The 15,512-nt window shown below is 44.9% G+C and overlaps 1 protein-coding gene and 1 long non-coding RNA gene across 2 annotated transcripts in view; both read right to left on the reverse strand.

The window, feature by feature from the left end:
• LOC307217054 (cytochrome P450 2J2-like) overlaps nt 1-15,512 on the reverse strand; it is a 93,354-nt gene that overhangs the window by 59,131 nt on the left and 18,711 nt on the right. The window lies entirely within an intron of this gene.
• LOC307217282 lies at nt 11,636-11,998 on the reverse strand. The gene is made up of 2 exons (XR_013839523.1): nt 11,961-11,998; nt 11,636-11,681 (listed from the first exon to the last, which is right to left on the reverse strand). It is a non-coding gene; the product is annotated as an uncharacterized lncRNA (long non-coding RNA).

Below are 15,512 nucleotides of genomic sequence, written 5' to 3' on the forward strand. Positions count from 1 at the left end.
TGAGGTTCAAAGAAGAACCAGAGAACTAAAAAACACCTGGTGGATTAAAAAAGCTCAAGAGATCCAGCACTTAGCTGACACTCATGATGCACAGAGTTTCTTTAAAGCCACAAAGACCATCTATGGGCCAATAAATCATGGCATATGCCCCCTACACTCAGCAGACGGTACCACACTTCTAAAAGATAAAGAAGCTATTGCACTGCGCTGGAAAGAATATTACCAACTTCTCCTTAACTGCAACTCCCCTGTAGCTGCTGGGATCCTCCCACAAATTCCGCAAAAACAAGTTAGAGATGAGCTTGCAGTATCTCCAAATCTGGGAGAGTTGTGTACAGCTATCACATGAAAAACAACAAAGCCAGCGGACCTGATGGGATACCTGCCAAAGTCTTCAAATTGGGTGGGGTTGAATAACAACTTTACAAGCTCATTGAAAAAATCTGGGAGAGAGAGGAGATCCCAGCAGATTTTAGGGCTGCCAAAATTATCAATCTCAAGGCTTTTCTTTATTAGCTTCAGCCAGCAAAAGTATTGCAAGGATCTTAACAAACTGTCTCTTAACAGTATCCCAGGCAACTCTTCCTGAATCCCAAAATGGTTTTCGGCCTTCTAGGAGGACAGTGGACATAATTTTCTCCTTATTAATTTTTAAATTTTTAATGGAAATTTTATTTACAACCTAACATAGCCCCCCACCCCACAAAAATCCACCCTCATTAAACGTGAACATAACATACAATGAGCATAACATACAACAATACAAACAACCAAATAAAAAACTTCCTTTATCCTGTATCTTGCCTCCTTATTTACTTCTTATAAACTGTTTCTTTTATGAATAATTAAAATTTTTCTAATTATAACGTAAATATCCACAAAGTCTCCTGCAGACATTAATCGAAACAAGTCCAGGTATGTATTTTAGGGCACTGTTTTGTGAAGTATTCTCTGCATTTTCCCCATGCTTTTTGAAACTCTTGTCTAGTGTGGTCTCTAATTGCCTCTGTTAATCTAGCCAGTTCAATATACTCTAACAGTTTCTCTTGCCATTCCTTTTTTGTTAGCACAGTTTCTTTTTTCCAGTTTTTAGCAATTAGGATCCTTGCTGCTCCTGTGGCATAGAGAAATATTTTCTCTTGCTATACCTGTGTCCGTTATCCCTAGTAGAAAAGCTTCTGTATTTTTCATAAAGTTATACTTAAACATTTTTTTAAGCTCGTCATATACTATGTTCCAGAAGCTTTTGCTTTTTTACAGGTCCACCAAACATGTATAAGTGTCCCCTCTGTTTTACCATACCTCCAGCACAGATTTGTTTTTGTCTTATACATTTTAGCTATTTTGGTAGGTGTTAAGTACCATCTATAAAACATTTCGATTAGATTTTTCCTCAGTACTTCACAGGCTGTAAATTTCCAGTCCTTTCTCCATAGTTCTTCCCAGGCTGTTAAGTTAATGGTTTTCCCAATATCTAAAGCCCACTTGATCATTACCTCCTTGACCTGTTCGTCTTTGACCTCCCACTCGTATCATATATTTTTGATATTACCTAGGTTTGGTTTTGTAATAACACTTTTTCAAACAATGAAGGTTCATTTGAGAAACCTTTTTTCTTATCTGTCCTGAACACTTCATGCAATTGATGGTATTGGATCCAACCCGTAAGGTGTTGTTTAATTTCCTCATAATCTTTAATTACCAATTTATTATCTTTTTCCTTAATCAGATCTTTATATGTGGCCCATTCTAATTCCATATTTTTCTTTTTTATTGTGATTGCTTCTAGAGGTGATGCCCACCATGGTGTTTTCGGTTCTAGGAGATCCTTATATTTTGCCCATGTTTTATATAATGATTTCCTTATGACATGGTTCATAAATCCCCTGTGTACTTTCCCTTTTTCATAAGCTAAATACACATGCCAACCATAACAATTGTTAAATCCTTCTAGATCTAACAAATCACCATCTTTTAATACAATCCACTCTTTTAGCCAATTTAAACAGACTGCGCCGTGATATAAATTTAGGTCAGGTAGTGCCACTCTACCTCTATGTTTTTTATCTATTATAAGTTTGTGTTTAATTCTTGGTATTTTATACTGCCATATGAATTTGGATATCTCTTTTTGCCATAATCTAAGACTTCCCATTCCTCCAATTATCGGTATCATTTGGAATAGATACATCATTTTCGGCAATACATTCATTTTAACCACCGATATTCTGCCAACAAGTGATAATCTTAACTTATTCCAGATTTCTAAATCTCTTTTTATTCCTTTCCAGGTTTTTATGTAATTATCTTTGAGTAGATTCCCGCCCAGAAACCTATGTCCCCACTATGGAAGGACATGTTGATCCAGAATTGGCCTCTACAGTCACTTACAGACTCACTGTTAAAACCGTGTTAATGGAAGACAATCTTACGCTGCTACGAGTGATCACCAAAGAAGAAGAAGAAAGGATCTCTCCAATGCCCTTCAAAAGCCGTGTACAATGAAATGTAATAAGAGGAAACCACACCCCTTTGCAAGTCAGCTTCTTCCCATGTAATTTTGGAATGATGGTGCAAAGATAGTGGCTTCATCTGCACAAATCCAGTGCAGGTTGATGAGCATCCAAGTGCATTAATAGTGGTTTGCATTGGCAGTTTGTGTACCCCAAATTACAATTTGAACTGGGGTAATCCCGGAAACATTAACAGCAGTCCTTTTTTCTGGAAAAAGAGGTGCCGGTACTCACCGTGAAGTTGTTACAGTAAGTGCCACACTTTTTAACAACAAAAAAGAGGTGCCAGTACTGTGGACCCTTGAGTACCCCCTTTTAAAAAAAGCACTGGTTATCATGTTTCTGAATCAGATCACGCCATACACAAGGCATCTCAAAGTAGATCACAGACTTCCAACGCTTCTGAATGGCTCCGTAGCTTGGTTATCCAAGCCCCCACTCCCCGCCACCCAAAACAAATCAAGCTGACTGGGGATGAACCCACAGCCTGAGACTTTCCTGAAGAATCTGTTACATAGCTGTCAACATACAGATTTGAAAATAAGGGACCAGCAGCCTCGAAAATAAGGAATCAGCAGCCAAAATAAGGGATTTTACGGGCACAGGTATGTTCAGCTTCTGAGTCCCTCCAAGCCAAAAGCAGAAAGCCCAGCCAGCAGCCAAACGAAGCCTCAAGCGGTTGAAACCCTTTGAAACCCTGGAAATTTAAGGGACATCATCAATAAGGGACAGCAGCGGGACACGGCACTGGGATAAGGGAGTTTCCCGCCAAATAAGGGACAGTTGACAGCTATGATCTGTTATGCAAGCTGAGAATTGTAGCTCTTTGGGGGTAAACTACAAGTCTCAGGATTCTTTAAATGTGTGGTGTGTATGCAACCACAATTTATGTTAGTAGCTGACTTTAATATCAGAGGCCCAGAAATTTCTCTTAGTAACCCTGCAGCTATCATTGCTCAATGCTAGCAGATAATTCAGTGATTCCCTGGGTGAGCAATATTAGCAAACAAGGTAGATACTTAAATTGCCAAATGTGCCTGCTTTATGTTGCACCATAAAAAGGACATGGATGAGGCCAAGAATGTGGCTGAATGGTGCAGCAAGACTGTTTATATTGTTGGACCTAGCAGGGGTGGCTTCTCTTTTAGGCAAGAAAGGACTTGCCATATTTGAGCGTTTTTTAGCTATTAATCCATTCACCCCCCACATCCATAGTAGACCAGAGCAGTTCACACCTGCACATATTTGGATATATATAGGAACAACATGGCTTTTTCATTCATCTCAGTAATTAAGTACCATGAGAGTATGTTTCCAGATAGCTACATGCACACCCTTTAAAAAAGCCCACACAAGATGTGTGCAAAATCAGTGTCAGGAAATTGTAAATTTGCTCATTTTTCTGGCTTTGTGCAAATCTGAGGAATCAAAAGAGACGCACATTCCTCTGTTCAGAAGTCCATTGGAAATATTTATGAGCACAGCCAGAAACGAAGTTACAGTAAAGCATTCAGGAAGTACAGTAGTGGGCATGGATATGGGAGTAGTAGAAAGTGATTACTGATCCACCCAGCCAAACCAACCAAAATAATCTGTAACCCCAGGTGTTTGGAGCCCAATTTTCCCCAATTTATAATAGAATCTACTGCTGTAGAGCAGTACTATTCCTTCCTTTAATCTGGACACTATACCTCTGTTGCTGCAGCCTAGAATAACATTAGGTTTTTTGCTGCTGTATCACACTATTGACTCATGTTAAGTTTGTGGTTTACTAAGACCCCCACATCCTTTTCACATGCGTCTCCCATCTTATATTTGTTCATCTGGTTAGTCCTGCCTAGGTGCAGAACCATACATTTGTCCCTATTGAAATTCATGTTGCTAATTTCAGCCAAGTTCTCTGTTAAAGTCATTTGAATCCTAATTCTGTCTTCTGCAGCATTAGCTAAATTTGAATAATAATAATAATAATAATAATAATAATAATAATAATAATAATAATATTTATACCCTACCCTTCCTGGTTCAGAAAACCGGACTCAGGGCGGCTAACAACGAATTTAAAACACTTAATTGATGCAACAAAAAAACAGCATAAATACAGTATAAAAAGTGAATAACAATAAATTCAGAATTCAAAAATCAATTTAGGGGGGAAATCCACCCAATAAACATTAGATGATCACCAGGGCTAGCTGGCTAAATTAGTCCTATTTGGGCCAGTGAGGAGACCAGGGGAGAATTAGCTGTGGGATCCCAGAGTGGGTAATCTTCATAAAAAGGGGAGGGTGAGGGAAGGAAGGGGAATAAAAGATCAGGCTAAGTTCAAATTGAAAGCCAAGTGGAATAGCTCTGTCTTACAGGCCCTGTGGAAGGAAGTTAAATCCTGGTCTCATGAGACAGAGCATTCCACCAGGTTGGAGCCATTACTGAGAAGGCCCTGGCCCTGGTGGAGGATAATCTGACTTCCTTAGGGCCCGGGACCTCTAAACTATGATTATTAATGGACCTTGAGGTCCTCTGCGGGGCATACCAGGAGAGGTGGTCCCGTAAATACGAAGACCCTAAGCTATTTAGCAAAATTAGCTAAATCATCAAATTATCCCTGTATCAGGTACACCCGGGACGCAGGTGGCGCTGTGGGTTAAAGCCTCAGCGCCTAGGGCTTGCCGATCGAAAGGTCGGCGGTTCGAATCCCTGCGGCGGGGTGCGCTCCCGCTGCTCGGTCCCAGCGCCTGCCAACCTAGCAGTTCGAAAGCACCTCCGGGTGCAAGTAGATAAATAGGGACCGCTTACCAGCGGGAAGGTAAACGGCGTTTCCGTGTGCGGCTCTGGCTCGCCAGAGCAGCGATGTTACGCTGGCCACGTGACCCGGAAGTGTCTCCGGACAGCGCTGGCCCCTGGCCTCTTAAGTGAGATGGGCGCACAACCCCAGAGTCTGGCAAGACTGGCCCGTACGGGCAGGGGTACCTTTACCTTTACCTTTTTATCAGGTACACCCAAATTTACAGAGGGAAAGAATCAAGACTGGTGCTGTTTGAGGGTAACTTCATCTGGACTACACAAAGTAAGTGGGAACTCAGACACAAACACACATTGTAGTGTGGACAGGCCCCAAGTGCCTGGAGTTGACAGTGGATGCTTACTTTCTCCATCTGAAGTAGATAGAAATCAATGAAATCCTGTGGCTCATCCTTTCATTGCTCTTTATGCCTTTCTAACTCCTCCTTTGCAAATGAAAGTACCAAGTCTGCAGAGGCAAATAACTTCCTATGAGGCCCTGGGAAATGTTTCATGAGCCATGGGAAGACTTCATACAGCTGCAGAGGAGGAGAAAGCAAAAACCACAAGTCACTACCACAAATTGGTTTGGTAACAAGGTCTATCAACAAACTCATTTGGACTGGCACTTCAGCATCATGGCCTGAATTATTATTGAGGCTGTGGCTAAATGTCTGTGGGCTCTCTCTGACCCAGAGTTACTCCTGGGTGGCAGGTGGCAGAGTGCTTTTACATCACTTCAGCTGGCAGTGAATTGGGCATACTAAATAGGACCGCACTAGAAGACAGGTTGGGATGTTTAACCAGTACAAAAATGCAGCTGCCAACAGTCAGTTCATATAACATTCATTTTACACCATTCTTACTGTTACGTATTTTAAAGCCCTTCATGACCCAGTGAAGGAGTGAAGACCAGGGGTCCACTTTGGAGAGCCAGGCTGGAGCCATTTTATAAGCTGAAAGCCATCTTAGAGAGCAAACTAAAAGCTAAAAAGACATTTCTCTCTCCCCTGCTTGCAAAAACAATATTTTTGCAACACAGCGAGTTTGCAAGAGGATGCGGTCAGGGGATTTTGCTAGTAGTTGAGCTGTTTCTGAGAAACTGTCTGTTTGCCCAGGATGTCTGCCCACCGCAGGATTCTAAATGCAGACCTAGGCCTGAACTTGTTAAAACCACAGTCCCCTTTTCTCAGATACTGGGGGGCCAGAGCATTTACTGGAAACAGCAATTAGGACAAATAGTTTTTAAGCTCGCAGCGCCACCTATTGTATAATGCAGCTTGGAACTGAACGAGGCAAAAACCAATTTTCATTGGTTGAGCTTTTAATGAATATGCATAAAGGGGAATGTTTAAGGGGTGGGTCAAGGGGCTGAATTTTTGCTTTGCCTAAGGGTATAAAAACTGTCTGCCCCTGGTGTTCGTGGGCATTCTCTCATTTCTTCCTGAATGCACCCCTTTTTGCTTTTTGTCTGACAAAAACCAAATTGAATAAAATCTTCTCTTTAAGAAATATTGCTGCCTGGATTTTTCCATTCTGGTCTGTATTCTGAAGTCCCCAACATTCCTGGTGCCAAAGGTGACTCGGATAGGGACCTTAAGTCCTCAAAAAGACCAGAAGGCAGCTCCCTTGTCCTTTTCTAGGCAGGGCACAGGGGAGGGGGCAACCGGCCGCTTGCTCCTGGCGCGCACCGAGGCTTTTCTTCGGAGGAGGGCGAAGCCAATTTGACCCTCCTGCTGGATCCTGTGAGAGGAGACAACGGATTGAAGGACCGAGGTTGACAGGACAGGACAGAGTCCAGCCGGCTGGGGTGAGTAGATGAAAACAAGTCCTGTGGGGAATAGGAAGCCTCCTTTTGAACAAAGGAGAAGGGAGATCCTGATCACGTCTCCAACGTGGCCAGTGGCATTAAGGGGAAAAGGATTGTCCCCTGATAACCACCCACGTTAAGGTATTTGGAAGAAGGAAACGGGACAGAGGGAATTGGTGTGTGTTTTGTGTGTTGTGTGGAAGATACTCCAGTGAATGAATTTGTTGAATGAGCGGTCAGGGCTTAGCGTCCCTTTGGCCAAGCGAGTGCAGGGTTGTGCATTTCCTAGTAGGGCGACCTCACCTAGGTCACAACCTGAAGTGTGTGGAGAGTGGAAGGAATTTTGAAACCCGGTTAGGAGCGGAGTATCTGAAAAAAATGGGGTCTGAAGCAAGCCAATGTAGTCCTTTTGAATGCTTTTGATTTGGCCCAAATTACTTACAATCAGAGAGAGGAGGCCTCAAAGGAATAACCACCCCCAAGCTTTTCTGATGCCTACTCTTCAGTCAGCAGGCATCAAATCTTTCAGAAGCATAGCGGCCCTAGTTGGGGCAGGGCAGCAAGGAGTATCTCTTTGAGGCTGAGGACCTACTTAGAGAAGAGTTTCAGACTCAGATTCAGCTTTGGGAGCGATGGAGGGGATCGCTCGAGAGATCCCTTAGGTTATTCAAGTTGGTATATTGCACTAGAATGCATACAAACTTTTCAGATCTCTGGACCTCAATGAAGGCAAGAGTTCAGCTAGGCAAAGCTGGAGGACTCTCTCCTGAGTTGTGGCTTTGGTAGCAAGGCAAGCCTCCTAGTTTCTCCAAAGCCCATCACTGAACTGGGAAGCACATGAGCCTCGCAGACCTCCAACAGTTTTGATCCCTATAGTAGCTACAGCTTGACCAGGGAGGGCAACCTAAATCCCAGAACTTAGCTAGGGAAGAGCTGGGTACCTCTGTGACCAGCGGCAGTTTGGAACACATCAGGGAAACCACCAGCAGCCCCCTAGCTTCTCTGATGACCAGTGAGAGGTGGTCTATGGCTAGGAATTACGAAATGCTTTCAGACCTATAGCAGTTACAGTTGAGACAGGGAGGGCAATTTAATTGGTGCCCTTAACCAGGCACCAGCTGGATGGCTCAGAGCTCAGGTGTGTCTCAGAGAACACTGTAACAGACCCCTAGTTTGAGGCTCAGGCAGAGGAGTCTCAAGAGAAGACCTGCATTTTTGTGGCCACCACAGTTGACAAGTTAGTTGCCACAGAAAAGGATGAAGGAAGAGATGAAGAAACAAGCCGGACACCTGAAGCTGACACAGGGTGTGAGCAGCCAGTGGCAGGTGTCTGCTGGGAGAACTACTAGAAGTTTAAAAAAAAAAAACTGCACAAAACAGAAGGAGGAAGAAGAGCTTTGTCCATTTAACTTGGATGAGTTTGTGACCATGGATGAAGTTCTAGAGGTTCACGTGATAATAGAGAAACCCCCCCCCCACCCCCCTGGCTGAAGAAATATAAGACTGATCAATGCAAAATTATGGCCCTTAGGACTGAAATTAAAGGAACACAGGCAGGGAAATGTCTGTTCCCAGTGCCATGGTGGCCCCCATGGGAGGCCAGAGGACAGGGACAGCCCCATATCCCCAAAGCTCCACCACTGCCTCAGTATGTGGCCCCAGGAGCCGAAGCAATAGGAAAGGGGGGCTGCCAGACACCCCAGAAGTAGACAAGGCAGAGCCCAGCGACCAGACCCTGGAGGAAATATACCCCAAAGTTAAAGAATTGAGAGAACAGATGGCCAAATACAGGACGACTACCCCTATGTATCGAGAAGCTGCAGAAGCTTATCGCAATGCTCGAGCCAAAGCATTGGGGGAGCACCTAAAGTGGTCCAGCTCCACCACAGAGGCAAGAACAGAAGTCCTGACCCCCCCCCCCCCTTCGTGTAGTTTGGGACAAGCCGCTCCCTGCTCCCCCCTTCACCCTCCAATACGTCCCCTTCACCACCACTGATTTGATGAATTGGAAGACCCACACCCCTGCATTCGCTGAAAAACCCCAGGCAATGGTGGACTTGCTGTCCTCCATATTTGCAGCAGCTGAGGGAAGCCTCCAGGACCAAGGTGGAGGAGCTGCAGCACCAGATGGCAGAGCTTTCCTCTCTGGCTGCCAAAAGAGACCCAGGGGAGCTGGGGAGGCTTAAGGAGAAGGTCCGAGCGCTGAGCGGGGAGCAGGAGCAGGAGCAGGCCCACCTGAGGCTACAGGCCGAGCAGCAGAAGGTGGCAGAACTGGAGGCTCAGGTGAAGCACCTGAACACCAAGCACCAAGGAGCACTGGCTGAGCTCCAGGCGGACTTGGCTCGTGCCACGTTGCAGGCTTAAGGAGAAGGAGGCCATAGAGGACCAGCTCCGGGCAGAGATTGCCTCTCTGCAGGTGCAGGTGGCTGTGGCTCAGAGGGAGGCTGCCCAGAGCCTGGCCAAAGGGAAGAAGGAGGGGTACGAAGCAGCCCAGGTGCTAGAAGTTGTCACCAGGGAACTGGCTGAGGAGAAGCACAAGGTAGCCGAGCTGGAGGCTCAAGTGAGGCTGGCAGGGGATCAGAGCCATAAGGACCTGAGTGCAGCTGAGTCCAGCCTCTCTGGCACCAGGGCAGCTCTGAAGGAGAGGACACCGAAGAATTGCTCCCCCTGCTGTGGGAGGCGGGATACAAAATTTCCCAACAGAAAGCTCAATTGTGCCAAAATAAAATGAAATACTTAGGTTTTAATGTGTCACACCAGCAAAGGACACTGCGACCAGAGAGAAAAGAAGCTATTTGCTGCATGAAGGAACCCACCACCAGAAAACAGTTGCGAGGATTCCTAGGAGCAGCAGGTTTGTGCAGAATTTGTATCCCAGGCTTCAGTATTTTAGCAAAACCTCTAAACGAGAGTACCAGAGGAGGAGAAAGAAACCCCTTTGAGTGGGGGCCAGCCCAACAAGAAGCTTTTGAGACTATTAAGTGATGCCTCATGACTGCACCAGCCCCAGCCTCAGTTATTGGAGCACTGGTCCCAGAAGGGATCTTAAGCACTGCTGACAAACCAGCCTATACAAAGCAGGAAAGGGACACTGCAGATGCTCAGGAGTTGACATTGTCCAAAGAAGGATGGTACCTTACCACTGATGATAGGCTAGAGATCCCAGAGTCCCTTTCCCAGCAGATAATTCAGAGATACCATGAGTCCACCCACATGGGGCCAGATGCCACAACCAAGCAGCTGGAGAAGTATGTCTATATAGCCAAGCTTTATCAACTGGCAGCCCAGATTTCCAGGAAATGCCTGCTTTGCCAAAAGAATAATCCCAGAATACATTTACGGGTTGCCAACACCCTCAACCCAGCTACTCTACTGCCTTTGCCAGACACAGACAGCATGGAACACCATGATTGTCTCCAAGTGATGGATGAGGTCTATTCCAGCAGACCGGATCTGAAGGATGAGCCGCTGAAGAATCCAGACGTTGTATATTATCCAGATGGCAGCAGTTTCATTGTGGACGGCCTTCGTAAAGCAGGATATGCTGTAGTGACCAATGAGGAGGTTGTGGAAGCAGAACCCCTGTCCCCCGGCGCTTCTGCCCAAAAGGCTGAATTAATTGGACTGACTAGGGTCCTGCAATTGGCAGCTGGATGCAAGGCTAACATCTATACAGATTCCAAATATGCCTTCTTAACCCTGCATGCGCATGGCGCCCTATGGAAAGAGCGGGGCTTGATTGGAGCCCACGGGAAAGCCCTGAAATACGGTCCAGAAGTTGAGACATTACTGGAAGCTGTATGGGCCCCCGAAGAGATTGCTGTGATGCACTACAAAGGCCATGGGAGAGGCCGGGACATGGTCACTAAAAGCAACCAGAAGGCAGCTCGTGAAGCAGCTCTGAAATCTCCACCAGGGCTCGTTGCAGCCCTCATCCCAGAACTCACTCCAGACAACGTAGAACCGCGTTACACCCTTGATGAACAGCAGTGGGCATGTCAAGAAGGAGCAAAGCTCCAGGAAGGACCAGACAACCGTGTTTTTGTCCCACAGCATCTGGCCAGTGTCATTGTGAAGAATTGCCACGAATCCACCCATTTGGGAGGCCCAGCTGCTAAAGGAGACCTTGGGAGAATACTCTACATCCCCAACCTATCTCAACTAACTAACTGCTGCTATATCCAAAAGGTGTGTCGTGTGTGTTTGCTTCCTTTCCAGGTATTTCTTCCAGTCTCGCTGAGCCGGTTCACCAGTTCCAACCGGGTGACAGCGTCTGGCGACCCCCTCATCCCCAACTGCGGTGAAAGTAGCCGAGGTGATCCCCTGGGTACATCACACGCGTCTGAAGAAGTCGGAGGGTGTCTGGACTTGCAAGAAAAATCCTGCTGACCCTCTGAAGCTGACTCACTGATCATCACCTTGTGTCTGACGCTACCGGAACGCGTTGGGCCACGGGCAACGAGATCCTGCAGCTGATCATCACAAGGACTTTCATAAGGACTTTCTCTTTTCTCTATTATGTTCTATATTGATTTGCTCTATGTCTTATTGCCCTGACCCCACCGAGCCATACCAAACTTACTGGCCTGCTGGCCTCTGCTACGACTGGTTCGTCTTGCCGGTGGTAAGAGATGGCGTGCTCTTTGGCTATTGGAAACAGGGGTTTGATGAGGTTGCCGTATTGAAACATCCCACTACCCCATTGTGGCTCCTCTTCCACACCACTGTCCAGCGCACGTGGGTACTGCTCCTACGGGAACTTGCAGAGACGGTCGAAATCTATCGAGTTCTGGACCGCTCTTGCTGTTGTGGGGGGGTAACCAACTGTCAATCGGGGGGTAGAGCACTGTACCAACCCCATTTAATAGACCAGGTCCTAATCTTAACCCAGGTGTTGCATGGGACCAGAACCCCTTGATATAGTCACCCCGTGTGTCAGGCCGTTGCAGGGGTGGATATATTCTTGTGGGTGCAACATCATTTACGTGGAAGAAGGGGCCCCTTTTGGGTATAATATTCTCCCAGGAAACCACAGGGGTCTCCATCCACCGGGAATAGTTGGGAAGTTGATCCAAGTGGTAGGAGCTTCCGAAATAAGGTGGAAAATAACCCCAGAGGCCCAAGCGTTTATAGAATACGAATATCAGTGGGCCCTTCAGCGGTAAAAGAATATTAGGAATGGCCCCGAGTATTGGTGGGAGGAACTATGGAAATATTGGGGTTGGTGGGTAGGAGTGGTATGTACTGCTCTACTTCTTTGGATGCTCCTGTATTCTTGCTGGCATGAACAATATCATATCTGGTTGGAGAACTGGAGAACCTACCTGTGTATTGGCCAAAGCGGGAAAGAGTCCCCTGGCCTCCCATGCCAATTTTTCCCCGTCTAACCCCTACAATAGGTGGTTACAAATGGCTGAAATGGTAGCCCATTCGGCCAATAAGTCAGAATGTCTGGTATGCATCTTGGCCCCAACAGATGCCACGAGTGGACTACCACTTCTCCCACTGCCACTTAACCGTTCCACCATTCACAAACGAGCACTGGTCAATGTCTCAGCACGTACCCATATCCTGGCTCTCTATGACCTATAGGTCCATCAATCGAAAATGATGAACCGGAACCGGTCAGCATTTTCATGATGGAAAGGGGGGAATGAAGGAGTGAAGACCAGGGGTCCACTTTGGAGAGCCAGGCTGGAGCCATTTTATAAGCTGAAAGCCATCTTAGAGAGCAAACTAAAAGCTAAAAAGACATTTCTCTCTCCCCTGCTTGCAAAAACAATATTTTTGCAACACAGCGAGTTTGCAAGAGGATGCGGTCAGGGGATTTTGCTAGTAGTTGAGCTGTTTCTGAGAAACTGTCTGTTTGCCCAGGATGTCTGCCCACCGCAGGATTCTAAATGCAGACCTAGGCCTGAACTTGTTAAAACCACAGTCCCCTTTTCTCAGATACTGGGGGGCCAGAGCATTTACTGGAAACAGCAATTAGGACAAATAGTTTTTAAGCTCGCAGCGCCACCTATTGTATAATGCAGCTTGGAACTGAACGAGGCAAAAACCAATTTTCATTGGTTGAGCTTTTAATGAATATGCATAAAGGGGAATGTTTAAGGGGTGGGTCAAGGGGCTGAATTTTTGCTTTGCCTAAGGGTATAAAAACTGTCTGCCCCTGGTGTTCGTGGGCATTCTCTCATTTCTTCCTGAATGCACCCCTTTTTGCTTTTTGTCTGACAAAAACCAAATTGAATAAAATCTTCTCTTTAAGAAATATTGCTGCCTGGATTTTTCCATTCTGGTCTGTATTCTGAAGTCCCCAACACCAGGACCAGGGTCCCTAAAGCTGTATTCTCCTTTCAGAACCACAGCTTCAGTCTCTGAGCCCTGCTCTAGGTCCCATCACCATTAGAAATATAGCAGCTGGCAGAATTCTTGGAGAATTTCCCATAGTGGCAGCAAAAACATGAAATATCCTTTCTAGGTACCGGTAGTTCCTCCAAACTTTTCTGTTTAAGTGAATAAACATGGGTCTGAAGAGGATCTGTTGATGGATAGATGCTGCTGTGTTCTGAACTTAACTAACCTGTCTGTTCTGGTTCTGCTACATATTATTTTAATAAGTTTTTAATAGGTGTTGCAGTTATGATTATATTGCTTCTGAAGCTTTGTGGGGGTTTTTTTGTTCATTCCTGGTTTCTCTTTAGCCTCTTTGAATACTTCAGAGAAAAGTGAGGTAGATATGTATTAAATTTATGTGAACTGTCAAAGCTTAAGGACACAGTGCTAAGGTGAATTATTTTCACATTTTGGCTCATTTTTGTTGCAAAGAGTTTAGTGCAACATTCATTCATTCAGCAGTTGGTCTGTGAGCACTTAGTAAAGGATGCTGTGATTACCAAGACCCAGCATGGGTTTCTCAAAAGTAAGCATGCCAAATGAATCTCATTTCTCTTTTTGATGGAATTACAAGCTTGGTGAATCAGGGGAATGCTGTGGTTATAGTGTATCTTGATTTCAGTAAGGCTTTTGACAAAGTCACCCATGATATTCTTGCGACAAAACTCATAAAATATGAGTTGAATGAGATAACAGGTGGATTTGTAGCTGTCACAAAGAAAATGGAGCTAGCTTGTTTTCAATAATAATAATAATAATAATAATAATAATAATAATAATAATAATAAGGGCTTCTTTTTCAGCTGAAACTCACTGGAAATCAGTTCCGGCACCTCTCAGCTTGGCACCATTGCCATTATAAGAGAACAAGGGAGGCGTTAATGGTGAGTTGTGGCACCTTTTTTCTAGAAAAACAGTGCTAATTATTATCATTATCATTAGCAATCATTATTATTATACCCTGCTGGTATAATAGGGTAGGACTTGAATCAATGGCTTCAATTTTCAAGAAAGGAGATTCTGACTGAATATCATCAAGAACTTTCTGACAGCAAGAGCTGTTTGACAGTGGAATGGACGCCCTCAGGAGGTTGTGGACTCTCCTTCCTTGGTATCAGCTTGGCTGCAGAAGTTGCTGGAAGGAGGCATACAAGACAGGCCATCCAACCCGTGAGTTTAAATCCACATATCCCTGCAATGAATCGAGTACTCTGAGGGCTCATGCATACTTCTGCTTGTGCCCTGCTTTCTAGACATGGATCCAAACGGTTTTTCACTTTCCTGCCACTTTCCCCAGGAAAACCCACTGTTTATCACTGAATTGGAACATCAACTCACAGAAGATGCAACTGACATTTGTTCCAATTCAGTGGCGAACAGCAGGTTTTCCAGGGGGAGAAACCTGCAGGACAAATGGAAGTGTAGATGAGCCCTAAGATTTAGGAGTACTGCCATAATGTTCTGTGAATGCTTATTTGAGTTAGGGCCTCTGGGAATCAAAAGTCTACTCACCATGTGAAGTACATTATTTGAATCTTTCAAGATGCAATCAATGGCATCGATCAATTTTTGGAATTTTTCATCTTCAAGAGGAAATCGGCATCTAAAAGCCAAAACACATATCAAGCTGGACACTGCATTAGTGATGGGGAGTGAAAAATCATGTGGCTGCCCTGCAAATGAAATCATTTACATTTATATCTCAGAAAGCTGCTAAGATCAATTGCTATTTTAAAAATATTTGAATAAAAGTGAAAATGTATGAAATTCCATTCCAAAATGTGCAGAGATTGTGCATAAAGATCTCTACAAACTGGGATAGGTATCAGCATCATTACTTACCATATTTACGTGAATGTAATGTGCACCTTTTTTTGGCCAAATTACATTGTGAAAATTAGGGTGCACATTAGATTTGATGGCACATTTGCATTCACCAGCAAATACTTTGTTGGTTTCAAGGTTTTGAAAACTGAGGTGTTCATTAGATTGGAGGGTGATTTGATTCATGTAAA

This window comes from Podarcis cretensis (genome assembly GCF_951804945.1).
Source record: "Podarcis cretensis genome assembly, chromosome: 5".
Taxonomy (NCBI): domain Eukaryota; kingdom Metazoa; phylum Chordata; class Lepidosauria; order Squamata; family Lacertidae; genus Podarcis; species Podarcis cretensis.